Source organism: Neopelma chrysocephalum, unplaced genomic scaffold (assembly GCF_003984885.1).
Source record: "Neopelma chrysocephalum unplaced genomic scaffold, ASM398488v2 Primary Assembly neopelma1_25, whole genome shotgun sequence".
Taxonomy (NCBI): Eukaryota; Metazoa; Chordata; class Aves; order Passeriformes; family Pipridae; genus Neopelma; species Neopelma chrysocephalum.
Genome location: NW_020897694.1, coordinates 39,067,626 through 39,084,875, shown reverse-complemented (window position 1 = coordinate 39,084,875; position 17,250 = coordinate 39,067,626). Strand labels below are relative to the sequence as shown.

At 44.4% G+C, this 17,250-nt stretch overlaps 1 protein-coding gene across 1 annotated transcript in view; it reads right to left on the bottom strand.

Annotated features, from left to right (window-relative positions):
* The window catches only part of LIMS1 (LIM zinc finger domain containing 1), a 69,805-nt gene that overhangs the window by 41,729 nt on the left and 10,826 nt on the right, over window positions 1-17,250 (bottom strand). The window lies entirely within an intron of this gene.

Genomic DNA, 17,250 nt, shown 5'->3' with positions numbered 1-17,250 from the left:
GATCAGACTGCACAGCCAAACAAGAGTTAAGCTGTGTCTCTTGTAGGGACAGAGGCTCAAACTAAGTTTTCTTAAAGCAGTCTGAATTCCTGGCATGCCTCAAAGGCCCGCGGCAATCCTTTGCAGGTTAAAGAGGCAATATCAACCATGTTCCCCCGTCATTTGCTACACAGAGTTGTAACAAGTGGAGCCTGAAACCTTGCTCACCATCTGTGACAAAGAAAGGAGGCCATAACCTGATCTCTGCAAGGGCCATCAGGATATGCCTCCAGGAAGATCTTGTCCCCAGCTCTGCTTGTACAGCAGTACAGCTTCAGGCTTCAGACCTAGCAGTTAAAGTTTCTGGTGGTGGAAGCGTGACTGCCAGAGTGCCTCCTGAATGGGCAGACAGGAAAGTCTCCTAAAGACTTGCTTTCACTATATACAAAAAATAATGCTATGCTGTACCAACAGAGCCTCATTTTGCTTTCCCTTCATGTCTATCTACATCCTGTTTCTTGCTCCTATTTCTGTCTTCAGGCCACTTAACATTATCACCAACCCTTTTCTGTGAACAAATTAACAATGTAAATTATCTTTCCAGGCTGCTGTTTCCCATACCACCACATAGTGCTTCCTCATTCGAACTTCTTATCTATTCCTGCAAAGGTCCTTCAAGTACAAAAGCAGCTGCAAAGTTTTGTTAAACTTATCACTGGACAGTTACTATCCTAGGAGAAAGAATGCACTACAGCTTTGTCTCTCAAAATAATGTGGTAAATGTCAAGGTAAGAGGATTTTGTTCTCGAGGATGAAGAAAATCACAACAAACCAGTCGTACAGAATAACAGGCCTCAGTTACTACTGCAACGCACTTTATTTCATATATTGTTCATATTCCAGCAGTTCCCCTTCTATAGGAAGGCAAGGAAGTTTGTCGATTCATGATAATGGTAAAAGCTGCAACACTTCACGGAGAATGTGAATAAGCATCTGTTAAAAGGGAACTAGGAGAACAAGTATTAACTCTTCAATTAACACTTTAAGGTGTTAAAAACCACGTTTGACTAATTCGTTAGCAGTTTGACCTGGCTATACCACTTTTTTCAGTTTTGTTCACTTTGCAGCAGTTGGCTATAGTGTATAGCCAACCGGTTATCCAAAAGGACTGTGCTAAAAGAAAACTTGTTAACAAAATTATTGCCAATGAGAGCAGGACAAGGCCAGCCTCACAGAGACAACACTAATAAGCACTGCCAGAACACTGTGGTCTGTGGTTGCCCAGACCACGTGTTAGAGGAAGCGCAGGGCAGAGTCACAGGAACAGCTCTAGACAAAGTCACATGGTCCAGCCAAGCCCATCATCTGGGTCATGACAACAGGGTCCTGCAGCTGTGGCTCTGCAGTGACAATGAAGGTCCTGAGGTAACAGAGTTGGGGCTGGACCTGGGTTAGGCATGAAATTAGACCAAAAAGTTGTTCTACAAGCAAAAGTTGACTACAGGAGGGAAGCATTGGTTCAGACCCACATTTCCACGGACGCAGTATTTTTCTTTGCTCCTCTAGCAGGCCACCATGAACCAGAACAGTAAAACACAGGCAGAGGCAAACAGCCAGAGCTGCTCCAAGATGCTCAACATTGCAGCTCCTCATCAAGTCTGTGTCCTCTCTGCTTTGGGCAACGAGGGTAACCTTCTGCAAGGAGACCTTCGAGGTGCATGCATTGCCAGGAGCTGACCGAGAAGCCAGACAGACACACCCTGCAGCTGCCTGCCTCGTCACCCCCTGAAATCACCAACCCTGAAGCAAAATAAGCAGAAGGAAACATGTACTCATGCCTCATCTGTTCCAGTTTGCTGAGGGCGTTTACAGGAGATGGCTGAACTGATCTAGGAGCTCACTGCCAAGTCGAGTTCCTTTTTTCTCCTTCCGCTGCTCTTCCTTCCCCCTCCCCACACACTCGTTCCTCCCTCACCTCCACCCCAACCACAAGGAGCAGCACCCTCCTTTAGCCCATCTCTTGCTCTCACAAGAGCCCTCTACCAGTCTCTCCAAGGTGCCAAACCAAGAGAAGACTGGGTGGGGAGGGAGGAATGCTAGTGAAAGCAGCTGCTGCAGGGTCAAGGACCAATGGGCACCATACCCAGCACAAAGGAGCAAGATAAAGGAAGCACCTCTCCATCTCAGCAAAGAGTGAGATGTTCCCTAGCATGGGCCCCTCAATCTGTTGTGGATGCCCCATCCCTGGAAGTGTTCAAGGCCTGGTTGGACGGGGCTTTGAGTAACCTGGTCTAATGGAAAGTATCCCTGCCCACAGGAACTATATGGTCTTTAAGGTCCCTCCCAACCCAAAACATTCTGTGATCCTGTGCACTGGCATAGGGCATGTTCCCTAGCAGACACATCACTCCTTCCAGGTGTGCGGCTGCAGCGGGGAACCCTGAGAGCTGGGGAGGAGGGAGGGCAGTGGGATGGTGGGGGGGGGCAGCCGGCCACGGTCATGGGTGCACTGGAACTGGGGATCTTTGTGAAAACTATATTTATGTCCGCAGTTGTATCCCTGCCCGACAGCCGGAGGGCATTGACCTGCAGGAGGACCCCCGCCTGCAGCCTCCCGCCGCCCCAGGGCCGTGCCCGGGACCACGCCGTGGGCTGCCCGGCCCGGCGCCGCTCGCATCGGCAGGAGGAGCCGGAGAGCCGCGCTTCGACTCGAGCAGGCGCCTCTCCACAACACCCTCCCGCAATGGGCTCTGCCTCCCCGCAGCACCTCCCGCCTGGCCCAGCCCTGCCCTTCCCGCCGCCACCCGCCCCTCATGGTCAGGCTGTAAAGGCGAAGCATGTTCAAAACAAGGAAAGGGGGAAAAAAGCCAAAAAAGCCCCTGAGATTCCCCTTGCAGTCCTTCCTTTCAGTGTCATCACAGCTGCCGTTCAGAACATCTGACCCCAGGCCATCAAAGGCTAACAGCAAATTGACTTAAAGTGGACCTCCGAGCCAGCCTGACTCAGGTTCAGGCAAAAAAATCACAATTGCAGCCATTCAAGTAAGAAATTTTTCACTATCATGGAGGTGAAATGCTGGAACAGGTTGCCCAGAGAGGCGGTGGATGCCCTGGAATTATTCAAGGTCAGAGTGGATGGAGCTCTGAGCAACCTGATGGAGTTGATGTCCCTGCTCATTACAGGGGGGTTGGACTAGATGGCCTCTAAAGGCCCACACCATTCTATGATTCTGTGAAATGGCACCTGCTCTCAACTGACAAGAGGACAGTCAGTCATTTCTCTTCTGTTGAGCTCACTGCAATATTTAAATACAGCTTTTGACTGCTACACCTGAGACAGTCCTGGAGCAATGCCCTGGGATGAACCACGCTGCTTGGCTGAGGGCCCCTCACCAAGAGGGAATGGGGAACACCAACACTAGGTCCGCTCTCCTTGCTGATTGTCCTCTCCTGGGTGCAGCGGCATGCTAACCGGAGCAGGAGCAGGCTGCAGGGACCGAAGTGCCGGGCATAAGCAGATGGCACACCCAGCGCTGCAGGACTGGAGTCGCAGCAGTTGATCGGAGGAAGTATTTGATGTTGGGAGCTGTCAAAAGCTTCCTGTCCTCTAACATGCTTCAGAATAACAGGATAAAGGCTCGACCTTTCCACAAGAGTACTACTGTAAGAAGTAAAAGCGGCATTTCTCTTCTTCACTAGTTAAACAATGGAATTTGCTCCAAAACCAATAAACACTACTCACTGGTTACTTCATGAATCCCAAACACATTAATGTTCATCTACTTTGAGTCTGCCCATGGTCCTTGTCAATGTTATAATTTCATCTGGAGAGTCCAAAGCCACATGGACCAGATCCTAACCCCAGGATCTCCACAGCCAGAGGGAAGACATCGTCCCTGCCATTCTGCCCAGACTCCTCCTCTGCAGTGCCTGTAATGGAGGAAGACAAACAAGAGGACTACATATTGCCCATAACAGCTAGAAGGTTCCTTGAAGGCTACATGCACACACCCTGCTGCACAGCTAGCACAACTGTGGGCACTTCTGCCAAACTGACACAAACTCATCAAAGATAGTCAGAGCATGGGTCCCATTTCAGGACCTCTGACTTCACCTACCTATCCTGCTGTACCCACCTCCTTTCTGGCAGAAGAGCTCACGCAAAGCAGAAATGCTTTGGAGAAAAAAATTATTCTAATTCCTGTGTGGGGCTATCATATTCCTCCTATTTCACTTACAGAGACTACAGATGCACTAAGTCACCACCAAAATAGATTTGCTATCCATGGATACAACCCTGTTCCTAGATTTCAGTAAAGCAGCATGTACTAGCCAATGGCTTCTGCACACTTTCCAATCTTCAAGTGCTTTGTTGCTTTAACAATGCCTCTTTGTTATGCTCCTCCGGCAGGACAACAGCTCTCAGGCTTCTTCAGTAATGAATACACAGTCTCTTCAAAATAATCTAGGTTGACCTTTCTTTATATTTTGCACACAGCATTTCCAAAATAAGATCTGTTTTAATCTGCACGCACATTATAAGACACCATATCAATCCATCCTCCAAATGGCCCAGCCCACAGCCATTTGAATTCTCCTTCGTGAGTACAACTCCTCACACTTCTCTTCATGAAATTTCAACTTCTTGATCATGGAGCCTCTCTCCAGTTTGCCAAGATCATTTTTAATTAATCTCCTGTACCTCTAGAGGTTCCTCCAAGTCAAGGACGCCCACAAACTTCATAAGCCAACTTTAAGCTGCAGCATCCAGGTCACTAATCAAGTTATTGAATGCAAGTGGGAGAGGAGGGAACTCCTGCAAGGTGCTGTCAGGCAGGTCCCGGTAGGGGGAGGTCCTATTGGTGGCTCTGTGTCAAAACAAGAATTCCTGCCCAAATGTTTTTTTTCAAGCAGCTGCACACACCTCCCTTCTGGCAATTTCACCTAGACTGTCATTTCCACACTGCTATGTGCTTCTCTTGAACAAGGTCAACAGCAGAGAAAGTAAGCACTGAGTCCAAACTAATACAACCTTCCAAAGGGATGATGAGGGAACGGGAAGAGCTTCCAGCAGCGCTTCTGTGACTGGTCTAGGACAGCAACAAACCAGTGGCAAGAGGGAATGGGTGGATACATGGAGGAAGAGAATTTGCAAAGCTTGTGCTCAATGAAGTTAATCACCACGATTCTAACTCTAAAGCCTCTTTCTCGTTTGCTTATGAAATTTTGTGCAAGATAGCATCAGCAGATACAACTCATTTATTCCCTGCTTTCTGTTTATGAGGCATGCTCATCTGCCAGAGCTGGAAAATTGGCTGCTTTGAAACAATCTGTTCTCAGAAATCCATGTGGCTTTTCTAATGCTGTATTATTCAATAAACACTTGTATATTGACTGTTAGCTGCATTCATGGGTTCAAAGTTAATCTGACTGAGCTTTAATTCTCCAGCAGCCTATTTTTGCCACCATTTTCAAATATAAAACTGTGGTCACTCTTCTGCATGTCTTCTGGGGCCTCTTACACAAGCTCTGAAAAACCATCCCTAATAGACATCACAGCAGTCTCTGACCCATTCAGTACTACTGCTGGCACCACGTGCATAGTATTAAGCCAAAATATTACAGAAACTGTATCGCACTGTTTGACATTAACGTTAACAAAAACATTCTTCCTCAACATTATCAATGCATATTATTATCTTTAAGGATTAAACAGGAACAGTGACAGTCAGAGGAAAATAAACAACATGCAAACAGGAAGGTTATGCCTGTGGAGTGGTACAAAAGGACCAAAAAGACCAATCTCTTGTGAGAAATTCTTTACACATTTCAGCCTGGACTTGGCTCCATTCACCTCCAGGGTTTCATTAATGTTCTCCCTTGTCCCTGGGGTTATGTGAAAGAGGAAATGAGATAACGTCCAATCCGTTCAAAGTGCTCCAGCCCTTTGAACAGCACTCAGCACTCACACTCTGACTAACACCATTGGTAGCTGCTTTCCTCTCAAACTCACTGGCAGGGGCCCAGGGATCTCCCTCCCAGGCATGCTGCCATCAACCTTGGGCCAGCTGGCTGCTGCTGGCTGCCCTACCTCCCTCCTGTCTCACCTCCCTTCCTTTTGCCGCTCACCATTTCATCCATCAGGAGTCAGGGATATAATTTATTTTTTTCCCCCCTCTCCTCCCAGTGATACTAAATAACTTGTGCTTGCCACTGTCTCACCAGGGCACTTCAGGGCTTGCCCCGCTCCCCAGCCTTTGCAAGATGATGGCAGTGACTTGGCTCTTGAAGGAAGCCCAGGCATCAGTGGACATTAACTTTGTCTTTAAATCTCAGAGCCAACTCAGGATTCTCTGGATGAAGGATCAGCCAAGGTAACACCTGTCTGGACTTGCCCACCTGGTCAGGGCTGGACCACAGAGCAGAAGGGAGAGTTGGGGCATAAATGCCTGCCCCAACCTGAGTGAAAACTCAGAAAAACATACTTGCTGCAAAGACTGGATTTCTTCCAAGTGCCATCTACTTGATGCTCAGACTAAGAAGTTGCACAGAACTATGTTACCCGTGGCAATCCTAGATGCAACTATGAACTTCTGAGTTACTAACAACTGTAGCATTAAAAAAAAGTCATAAAAAAGTTTTACATTTAAGAACACTACTAGAGGAATACATTCAGGTAGTAGCAGAGGAGAAAACAAGTTATTACATACCACACCAGTAAAGATGAGCTCAGTGAAACAGCTTAATTGTTTGGAGGGGAAGATACAGTGAGTCACTCTTTAAAATTTTAAGTGTTCTCAGTACAATCTCTCACAAGACTGCAAAGTACTTAATAGATTCAGAAAGAGACTGCAGGCTTTCCGATTCAAATACCCTACCTATGAATATGTGTTTTGATTATTAAACTTCCTTCACATTATCAGCTGGGTCTCCAGTTTGAATATATCTGTGTTTCAACATGAAACTGCCTTCCAAGTTTTTTATTACATACTGGTTAACCTATTTCCATATTGCTCAAGAAACAGAAATTATTACCATGTCCATGTAGCACTGACAACTTCTGTTCTTCCCATTTGCCCTCCCACCTCACCCACTATGCTGCTTTCCTCTCCTGCCCTTCTCCCACCTATTTTGGGAGACGGAGAACATGAAGAGTGCAAAGATTTGTATGACTTCATCTTCTCCAAGCAGAGGGATTTTCTAAGCAACTAGAAATGCATGCAACATTGCTTTCTGAAGATCATAATAGTTTGAAGTACTTTTATGCACAGTAAGCCCTTCCTAGTCCACATGTCTATCTTGTATGTCAGTGCAGTAACCCTCAAGAATTATCCCACCTGTTCAGGTCAAGAGCAGTGGGGTCACGGATCTGCAGAAATCATCCCTGTATATCACACAGCTCCCTTTCTGTCACTCAGGCAGCATGCTGGTCCCTGCACACACTCCTCCTCCTCTCACCAAGTGGCTTATCCAGGGACTTTCCATATCAGTGCTTTTACAATAGCCCAGCAGGAAGGTGCAGCCTTGTGCGCAGCAACAGAGGCCAAAGTGCGTGCTCTTTGCTAAAACTGGTAAGGAGCAAAAGGATACCTTTCAGAAGATAAAACCAAAATGACTTGTCTGTAATCATTCACCACAAAAGTCTTGCGTTTGACCTTATAAGCATAAACTTTGGTGTAATTACTACCAGGAATTGCAAAGAATGCCAGTTTGTAGAAAGTCAGTACACATACTTCACATATCTAAAAGCTCTTGCAATCAATTCTGCTTTATGTGACAGTAGCCATGCAATAACTTTCCAAGCCAACACCATCATTTTGTTCTTGTTTTCCCCCTGAAAAACAGGGACACCTTACAGCAAAGCAGGAAAGTCATATCTGCAGGATAAACTAAGGTACTACTGCATTCTGCTGGCTGTAACAAAAGTGATCATTAAGGGGAAACAAAAATACTTTCATTATAGATCATATTCAATCATCCTACTGAATAATAAATTATAATGAGCTAATTCAATTTGCTTGCAATTCCACCTGTGGAACATTAAGCCCACTGTAGTCCCAGAATAGTATTCCTCTTGCAGTTTTACCTGATGTTGCTTATTTTAGGTAGGCAGAAGGGGGTGTCAAGGTAGGGACACATTCCCCAGATGACTAACTTCTTTACCTATCAGTCCTTCACTGGCTGCTTCCCTCAACAATGTACAGATCTGACTATAGTGTTTCAGCATCTCATGGTCCTTAAACTATTTGTCCTCAAGCACTCCTGTAAGACAGGGAGGTGATGTGGGGCTTAGCTGAGAGCCCTGAAGCTGTGACAGAGGCAACACCACTTGTCAAAGATCCAGAAGGAGGAGATGGCGCAGCAGAGGGGAGGGACCAAATCCTGCTCTGGGCTTGCTTGCATCCTCACCACTGACCACAGGGAGTGTGGACATATGCTCTAGGAGAAAGGCTGCTTAGTTAAAAAGAAAGGTGAAAAAACCAAAATAGTTTAACTCAAGCAAAAGGGAAGGATTTCAGGGCTCTCAAGCTCCTGAGCAAAGGCCTCATTAGCAGTGCAGTCCCACCCCAGCATTGGAGTCACAGACAGTTTGCTCACCGGGCTCAGGGTTTCTGGCATTTAAGAGCCAGCTCTGAAAGTTCTGGCTGGGTACACAACTAGACAGGGGTGTCGATCTGTCTGTCTGTCCCACTCTTTTTCCCTACTCCTTTGCCTGAGTTTTTTACACTAAGCAGTCCAAAGAGGGAGAATCATTTCCCTTGTGCTGGCTTCCCACTTGGCTGCCTGTGTCGTGGCCATTAGCACAAATCCACGTTCATTACCCCAAATGGGGTGAAGTTGTGGGTCCACCTGAAGATTGTTCAGCTCCATCAGGAGCAAGACCACGCTCCTGCGGCCCACTGGAGACCATCCTCCAAAGCCTCTTGGCAGGCTCCTGCATTTTCGTATTTGGAGAGGGCAGGGAAGCATTTCTCTAAGAGAAAAGGAGCAGGGGACAGACAGAATCCAAGCCTGGAATCCAGGCCCAGAGGTACAGCGGGGCGAATCAGTGGGAATGCCGCCTGAATTGCCTCACCTCCACATCTGCTGCACCCTGCCAGCTGTGCCAATTTTGGCACCACACTCAATACCCCTCGGCCTCAGTCACTCTGCTGGCTGGCTGTGCCCCTTCCCCTTCCTTAACCGTCCTGGGTAAATGGGGCAGAGACAGGCGTTTCACTTTAGGAGAAGAAAACAGCTATTTTGCCTGCACCGGGAAACCAGCCAGCTCCCATTCAAATCAAAGGGAGGAGATCACGTGGATGCATTTCAACTAATTGCACTGGAGAGGCAAGCTGTAGGAACGCTTCACTTTCAGCCAGACCCCTTCATTTAAGTCTTTTGTTGGAGAAGGGGTGGTGTATTCAGCCAAATTACCTGGGGGATTCACACAGTGTCGGGAAAGCTGGGAGGAGACTGTGTTTGCAGAGCGCTGAATTTAGCGGGGCCATAATCTGGTGGCAAATAAGGGGAAAAAAGAAAACTGATTTTCCAGCTACTAGAGCTGTGATCTCCAAATTATTTTGATTGCATACATCTACCAGTAAAAAAAATTTAAGATATCGTATCCCCAATATATGTACATTTATTTATTTATAAATTATGTGCATGTAATTACTACATCATTCAAGGAGACTGCAGGGGTTGAAGAGCTAGTTACATTGACTGTCATCTGCTCCCTGGTATCAGGCCATCACGCAGGCTCTTACGCCAGTACCACCAAAGACTTCAGGGCAACTTTCAGGTAACATGAATCTCAGGAAGGAAAAAGAAAACAAAAAGGAACATAACCAAAAGGAAAACAGCACAAGGCTGCTTTGGAGCAAGAGGGTGTGGTATTTCTCAGAAGTTTTTTTCCCTTAGAAGTAATTTTTAAAGCCTCTGTGGACACACACCCTTCACAAAAGAATGTGAAGAAGGAGCATTCACAGAGATCCCAAAAGCAATCTAAATATGGGTCACATATGAAGGGTGTTATGCATATAAATAATCATGCTCAGATAAAGAATTACCCTTAACAAGCAGTTAAAAACAGAGGTCTGAAGTCAGTACTAATCTGCAGTGGGTTTTTGGCACATCATTTGTGCGTTCTCTGACAGCAGGCATTCCCTTTTCAACTTCTATTTCCTTCTAACTGCTATAAAAATAGCAAGTCATGAAGTACACCAAATAGCATATAAATAAAAAAAGGTCAACTTTAGGTGTGAGGTAAGGTACAGCTCATTTTTATTTGTATGGAAAATAGAGCAAACGTAGAAGAATAAGGGCAGTATTAGACTAGTATTAAACTAGTATTAGAATTATATGCTTTTTTTTCCCCTTCACTAATGCCCTTATGGTAAGTTACACATTTATGATAATGACTGGAATAAATAAGGAAAATACAAGTCCTAGACAGAAATATGGTTTAACCTGGGACTTCCCTAAATACTCAAAACTTCTGAACTCATTTGAAAATACTGCTGCCATACAGCTCAAAAAACCCCAATGTACATCTTTCAGAGTAACCATCACTACCTTAATTTGAGCGTAAGATTTAGCAGAAAAAATGGAAATCCTCAGATGTTGTGCCTAACAAACAGTAAACGCGAATTCTGTGAACTAGATATTCCAATAGCAGAAAGAAGTTACTTGTAAAATTTACTTTCCTGCTCTCTAAGCAATACAGAGCTGCAAGGATGCCAAGTCATTCTGAACACAGTCCATAACAGAATTCATTCAAGAGAGCAAAAAGGTGCCAGCCCAAATCATCTTTATTTTACTACCATTTTTAGATCATGCCAAGGCCAATAACATGCAATTATCAATCTTGATGCATGAAGAGAGTACCAAATTAATTTTTAAAAGTTACTTTGCTTGTCTATCAGACCCCTTTCTTGATAGCTCTGATCTGCTACTGAAAAACGAGGCATCAGTCCAAAGTAAAGAGTAAGCCTGAGGGGAAAAAAAAAAGTTCTTTCAATATTACTCAAAAAAAATTTCCACTAGTTCTTTCGACAGAAAGAAAAAGAGGAAGAAAAGCATTTTCATCTGAAACCACATATGGAAAACCAATTTGGATTCCCTCAACTTTAGGTGAAAAAAATGCAGAGGAAGTTTTTACTTAAAAACAAAACAAACCCCCAAAAAAACAAAACCAAAAAAACCTCCCAAACCACACAAACTACCCAAAACTAACCCGAGTCAAACCCACGCTTGGCAGCTAGGAGCTTGGCCATGGCAGTCCAGTTCCTCCCATCCCCGCAGCATCTCCCATGTGCCCAGCTCCCTGCCTCACCCCGTGTACCACCCCATCGCTTCCAGGGTGTTATGGTTCTGCCATGCTGTGACCTGTGAGCAGGGGCAATCAGGAGAAAAACTGCTTTTTGTTATTTTTAGTTCACCCATGACTGCAAACATAAAACCCAGGAAGAGACAGTCGACCAGACTGTAGCCTAAGAAACCCAGTATTTACTATTTACTAAGAAACCCACTGGTGTCCGCCACAACTAGGGATTTAAAACACCAGAAGTTCCACCTGAACATGAGGAAGAACTTCTTTACAGTAAGGGTGGCAGAGCACTGAAATAGGCTGCCCAGGGAGGTTGTGGAGTTTTCTGCCCTGGAGACATTCAAAGCCCACCTGGACACATTCCTGTGTCACCTGCTCTAGATGACTCTGCCTTGGTAGGGGGGTTGGACTAGATGATCTCCAGAAGTCCCTTCCAACCCTAACAACTCTGTGATTTAAGGGACATATTTTTTAATAATTTCGATTATGTAAGAGCTTCAAAATATACTGGGCAGTTACAGAAATGTGAAAAGACACTAACCATCCTAAATGCTTAAAATGAAACAAAAAAAGAAATCCAACAAAAAACCCAAGTGAAAACAAAATTTCAGTAACAGGTGCGATGTAGGGCATGTACTAATTCATTTTTAATCTTATCTTTCAGGCTGGGCCCCTGGCTGCTCTTTTGAGCAATTTCAAGTTACTTAAAACTTCTTACAGTCACTGTGGACAAAGTGGTTCAGATGGGATTTGCAGAAGCCCATGTAGGGAGTCTTCTGCCCCACTGCAGGAAGGGACAAAGGCAGAATAGGCAGGGACGGCCTGGGTAGAAGAAGCTGAAGTGGTACAAGAGGACTTCAGATGATGGAAGGTGGGAGGGAGGGGGAAGGCAATTGCAAGCCACAGCCTGTAATGGGAAACAATGAAGTTTCATCCTGGAAAGCCCAGCATTCCACCAAGTCACAATATGTTCCAGATGTATTAGTGGTTCGCAGTAGATGCTTAAAAAGAAAGCACAGAATTCCAGTAAATGAATTCAAGACAGTAATAAAGCCAGAGAAGATGATATACACCAGTATTATAGGAAATACATTATGTGAAATGTAAGTGAGACCAAGGGGAGCACCTTGAAAAAAATGTTTGGGGAAATGCTTCTGTACTTCTGATGAAATGAATGAGAACAGCTTCAGATGCTCAGCAGTTCCCAAAACAGGATTTGTAACTCAGTGGCTTCTTTTCCTGGGATCATTATAGAAAAGTAGCTTTTTAATTATCCCCACTGAAATTATCTTGAAGTATCCTGTACCTAAAACTTTAAATTAAATCTGATTTCCATAAAAAACATGCTCCAAGTGGCCCAAAGTTCCTTTAAATCCTGCTTTTTCCACGTCCATGACTTTCAGCCTATAGATGTCAAAAGATATTAAAAATAAAATTAGAAATTAAATCAGCCCTCAGCTTTAACCACTAGTGCCAGGAACCATGGAACAACAACTATATACTGGAAGTAAGAGGCAAAAGGGAATAAAGAGAAATGAAGATCAAGTTTGCTTGAGGTCAGATCAGCCACAGGATTTCCCACTGTTTTGCTTTCAGCTATGGAGATCTTGATTAATACGTTATTTGTGCATGGATAAAGTACAATAGCAATGCATGTTTTCATTAAATTTTAAGGAATTAAGATAGGCCAACCATGCCAATTAGCACATACCTGCCCAAAGGGAGGGATGAGCATTACTGCAGGGACTGCCTTCCAAATAGGGGCTGGAGGAGAACACCATGTTTTTGGGTTCAGAGCAACACCCTCTCCTCAGGGAGCACACTCTTTATCCTCTGGCCAATCATTAATGTATGCTTAGATTGCTTAAAAAAACATTCCCAAATACAGAATAATCAGTCCAATCACCTGTAACCGAGAGTATAAAAACAAAGGATTTGTAAACCAGACACCACTAAGGACAACAGGGGTTGTTTTCCCCCCCCATAAGGCAGGAGATGGAATGCCAGTTCAAGAGCACCTCATTGCTGATGTTCTTAAGAGCAAAACATTTGGGAAAGCAAAGGCTTCCTTTGTTTGCTGGTTGTGTGTGTTTGCTTTTAAGCTTTCTTTTTCCCACACAAACAACAAAACCTATACACCATTCCTGGACTGCTCTCTGACCTTCAGCAAGCTGCCATCTCCTTGAAATCACAGTTCAGAGATACAATTTATGCACAGCCCATTTCACAGCCTTTCAGGTGGTCTCAAAGGTGCTGCATGATGTTGAGTACCAATCCACTAGAAACTCTCCTACCCAGATCAGATACTAAAAGAAAAAAAATAAAATATTGGCAGGTGACCTGTCTTGCTATAAAACCTACTAACATGAAGTTACCTTCAGTATTCCAAGAGCTGGCATAAATTCTGTGCTGTGTGCTCTGCCTAGTTAAACACAGACACCGTTTATGCCTGTTTGACCATGTTTGTCCCACCAAGTGGCATCGTACGTAGGTGTAAGCCTAGCCCTAAGCTGAACTTAACTTACACGTGTGACCCTGAACACCACCAACAATTTTTTCTTTCAGAAACTGGGATAGGAATCAGAGTTCCTTATAGCATAAGTGACATCTGCAAGTACTGTTATATCTAAACATATCTAAAAACACTAGCCTGTACTCTTATGGCAGTGACTACAATGTCAAGGCCATGTGCAACATGCTCTCAAAATTTAAGTCTGGATTCACACCTGGATGACACAATGAAGAAATCAGCACTATAACCCTTCCTCAGAAAAAGATTTAGAGAACGGATAATTTGTAATATACATGAAGGTAGGCAGTCATCTTTCACCCTTTGTGAGTGCTTGGGGAGAGACTGAGAGAGATCTGGCATTCTTCCAGAAGAGCATCAAGGAGCTCCTGGGTTTCCACCCAACCCAGGTGGAACACTAGCGATGCAGGTGAAACACTGACCAACACAGTGACTCAAAGCTGGGTCGAGTAATTTTTTTTGGAAGATCCTTTCTTCCTCTGCTCCCATAGCTAAAGCTCGCTGCTGCCACCACACCTGTGAGGCTGGACAGCAAGAGCAGCCAAATGCAGAGTCTGGACCTACCACTGCCCCTTTTGAGACAGCAGGGCCAAGCTAAGAGCAGATATCAACACGGACCAAGGCACTTCATTGCCCTGCTCCTGCTGAAGACTGCATGGCCACAGAACAAGCCAGGGGAAAGGAGCTCTTTCTAAAAATCCCCTTGGAGCAGAGGGGCTTATTGGCTTTTAGCAATCCTTGCAATCAAAGCACTCTCTCTCGCACCCCCTTGCCTTTTGGGATGCTATGACAGGAATGCTGCAGAGTGAAAGCAAAAGTAGTGCAAGCATCTTTTTAATACCCCATTTGGCTGACATTGTTGCTGCCAGGGCAGCAAATGTGTTCTAACTAATATTGCCTTGGAACTATCCCCTTCAGAAGTTGGCTCTTCCACAAGCATTTATAAAGGACATAACAGCAGATAGCTCTGAGCAGCCCAAGCAGGTGCTCAGCACTCAGCATAGATCACCGGCATAAATTAATTAGGAATGCAAATACAACACAACACTCACATAGACTCTGATTTCGGCAATTTAATGGATAAATCATCAAAATCAAATTCATGGGGGAGTGGGGAATGATACCAAATGAACAGAAATCCTGGTTTTACCATTAAATCCCAATATGCTGTTTCTAATGTCATTGAAAAGTACTGGTATAATGTTGAGTAAAGCAAGAAACATTGAGCAACCAATACAAATACTTAGAAACTACCTTAGAAACCACAGTGACTTAGATATTGTGTTATCTTCACCTTCCTTTCTTCTTTAACCTCTTCACTACCGAACTGCCTGGCCACAGGCATTTCAAAGCCCTGCTGTTTGTGGGATGCATCGTAAGTGCTTAAAATACCCTTGACCAAGCTGATGTATAAATGTCAACTTCCTTGCTGCTCTTTTATTCATGTGTATCATTCACTAACCACTGCTATGAGAAACAGCTTCTCTCCACTGCTCTCACTTTCTTGAAAACGTGTTCTCACTTTGTCAAAATGTAACTACTGCAGAACACCACCAGCCTATGGCACAGGCAGCCACTCCTCAGATGGGACCCACACGTGCCAGAAGATCCCCTTGCCCTCACCTCTGCCAGAGGCAGAGCCTGGCTCTCAGGCAGGCCACCAGGAGCCCCACAGCCCACAGTTCCACAGGCTCCAAAACCCCACTCCAACTCCTACTGACTTGCAGCAGTAGCTCCACTGCCCATCCAAACCTCGCCTCCCTTTCATGAACACAACACACTTGATGTAAAATTCACGCCCCAGAGGGGTGTGACTGAGGACCCACAAAAGCTCCTGTGAAGAGGAACCTCCCATCCGTAATCATTTTGTTTGCACCAAAGCCAAAAGAAGGACATGCAGGTCATCAGTCAAGTGGCTACTGGGCTAAAAATGTAAATTAAATTATACCACTTAGCAGAACACTGGGTTAATACATAACTTCTTAACGCTCCACTGCATAAGACTGAAACCAAACCATCATTTGGGCTCAGACCCTCTGAGCAAGCAGACCTGTGCTGACTTGCTTTTCATAGCCTTCAGATCCAGACTTTTGTTTTCTTTCACACATTTACATTTGCATGACGATATGCCAAACTATGTGAACCCAAATACAGCAACAAAAAGGTTTTGCCGAGAACTGTTGAAAAATACTGTAAGTAAAACTATAGGGTCACACATATAGCAAAGTGATCCCTTTGTAATTAAAGTCAGGTCTTTTGTATGAAGAAAAAAAAAGCTGAAACAGCCTTAATTACTTCTTATAAACAAGATATAAATTATACAAAATATACTCTGCTAAGTGTAAAATCCAACCTGTGACAACTTCAACTGAAGCCATTTATCTGTGGACACAGGGATGTGACAGTGGCCAGGCATGCTAGACTCATTTGTCTAACAAGCAGCTGCTCTTCTTTAAATACGAGAAATAACAGACGAGGAAAATATCTTCCTGTTATGAGGGTGCCCTTACTGTACTATTTGAACAAAACTAACTCAAAACAGCGATAGTTTTGTTCCTATACCTCAGACAAAAAAGCAAGGTTTCAAAGCTGACAGAACTAGTTTCCAAGTATTAGCAGGTATTTTGTCTTATCTGGCCACTGATGTCCCACTTAGAGACCCTTAGGATTAATAAAAGCCCCGTTAAACAGAGCAGTGGAATTCCAACTGGCTTTGAGGAGAATCGGGAAAGACTTGCTCTCTCAATTGTATCAGTTTAACACACTAATCTCTAGAACTTGCACCTTATCAGAAACATTAAACAACGAGAGATCACATATATGGCTTAAGGTATTTCTGCGTTCCTAACAACATGCAGAAGATAATCAGACCAGTGCAGAATTCTCTATTTATATGCATACAGTCTTGAGTAATTGTCACAAAGCTCTACTAATCTATTTTTATTGAAGATAATGACAGACCCCTGCAGATCTGAAAGGAACTTGATTCTGAGTAAGGGGTGATGCAGATGGCAACAGAGAGCTCAAGAGAAGCAAGCAGTAGCACGCTGACCAGCCAGCTATAACTGACCTCAGTTTGGCTCTTCCTAACTAATGAATAAGCAAACAATTCCTGACTTCAGGTGCAGTTCCCTGTCTTCTCTCCCCCAAACATAAGTTATGAATGCAATCAGTTCATAGCACAGCATCGTGTCTCCCTGATGAAGAGGACGCAAAAGCCACTGCTGCACTGCAGGTTGATGAAGCACTGAAGACATCCATCCCCTGTAAAAGCACACATTGCTTAGTGCAGAAAATGCGCATTTACAGAAGCAAAGAAACAGGATACACCCGAGCTATTAGAAAATTAAACATCCTAGTATGCTGTGATAAGGTAATAAAAAATGACAAAGTACATAAGAAAAAAATTCTTTTGGTGTTGGGAAAAGACA